Raw genomic sequence first — 1,874 nt, forward strand, 5'->3', positions numbered from 1 at the left:
GGGGTCGAACAACCCTTTCACAGGGGTCACCCGATTCATAACAGTTGCAAAATGTCAGTGATGAAGTAGCAACGAAAATAACTATGGTTGGGGGGTCACCACTGCATGAGGAACTGTATGAAAGGGCCGTGGCATCAGGAAGGTTGAGAACCACTGCTCCAGACCGAGGGGAAGAGTGGGGCAAAGATACAATCAGTTTGATGAGAATCCAAGGTTCTGGAAGGGGAAATGGGTTAGGAACATAGCATTTTAGCAACAGTTTTAAATTCTAGGCTAAACTTGAACTCTAATTCATAATCACCAAAACGACACTAAAACTTTGGGGGTGGAAGATGTATAAAAAAAGTGAACATTCGCCATTCTGAAAAATTAGCTTCTATTTCTACTTTACGAGCCACTGTTTGTTCCTTTGGAGCCTCTCAAAAACCTGTGGGAACGGTTGTGCTTCAGCTGCGTACAGTTGCGGAATGGATGGCAGCATTTCTTAATTATACAAGCCCCCTGGGGTGCCCAGCTCCCAGCAAGCCTTCATTAGAAAAATAATGGCACGTTTTCCGTGACACTGATAAGGTGACAGGTGTAGCAGCACCTTCTCTTGGTTTCACCCATTTCAGAAATGACCAAGGTGTCCCTGAGCCATGAGGCTCTGAGGAGGAGGGGCGAGGAGAGCCGGGGCAAGGAGGGGAGAAGGCTGTGCAGGAATAGGCCCACAGAAGGAAGTGTTCAACGAGAAGCTACCTCTCCCTCCAGGCACCCTGGTGGCACAGTAGTTGTGTGCTCAGCAGTTAACGGAAAGGTTGGTGGTTCAAACCTGTCTGTTTGACATGGGAAGAGGAGGGGGCAACCTGCTTCCAGAAGGACCCCTCTTTCTGCGATGGTGAGTCTGGCTCACAGAGATCCTAGAGGGCAGAGAAGGGTCCCCGAAGGTTTCCAAGGTGACAGACAGTCTTACAGGGTCTTTCTCCCAAAGAGCTGCTCGTGCAAACGAACCACTGAGCACGAAGCATTGTGCCGCTAGGTCTGCTTCCCATCAAAAGGAAAGCCGGGGATCGTGGACTGGGGGGAGAGGCCTTAGCAAAGATAATGGTGAGCAAGGAACGAATTTCTAAAATCCGTAGAAAGCTGCAGTACCTCCACAAGAAGTATAAATAAATTATCCCATTAAAAAATGGACAACCCTCTTGTTGAACTCCTGCCCTGTCCAGGAGGTATCAGATGATCAAGAGTCCCTGTCTCCAATCTCCCCAGGAATTGGAGCAGGACTAAAAGTGAACCCTCCTGCCGTGTCCCCCTCCCCGCCTCCCCCCTCATGAATATTCCCTTTACCTTCTCAGAGCCAACAGGGAGACTGATGGCATCAGTTTAGGTGTGTTGCTACCTGTATCAAAAGCCAGACACTCTTCCGAGGTCTCATTTTTAGTGTTTTTGTTTAAATCATGTATAAAAGGTACTTTTCAAATGCAGTATTTTTTGTTTTCAAAAAAATCAATAAACACTATTTTTACAGCAGATAATAATAATAAAAGTGGGCAAAAGCCTCCCTCACTGCCATCTAGTCAATTCTGACTCAGAGTTACCCTCCCGGACGAAGCGGGACTGCCCCTGCGGGAGTTCTGGAACTCAATTAGTCACAAACTAATATAGTGACAAGATTTGTAAAGCATTCCAAAATTGAAGACATCACCCAACCCATTCAAAAAGTTTTTCCCCCTCTCTGTTACACATAAAAGGAGAAGACATTTTTGTTGTTTTTAACACAATGTGGAATAGGGTGTATTTAACCCATTTCTTAAATATCAATTAGTATGGGTTTCAGGTTTCTGAGCAGCGGAGATTGTTCACCACTCAAGTTTTTGCCTTGTTTGTCACCCCCC

The sequence above is a fragment of the Echinops telfairi genome, unplaced genomic scaffold (genome assembly GCF_000313985.2).
Source record: "Echinops telfairi isolate 266 unplaced genomic scaffold, ASM31398v2 ScPeMD7_7466;HRSCAF=8504, whole genome shotgun sequence".
Lineage (NCBI taxonomy): Eukaryota > Metazoa > Chordata > Mammalia > Afrosoricida > Tenrecidae > Echinops > Echinops telfairi.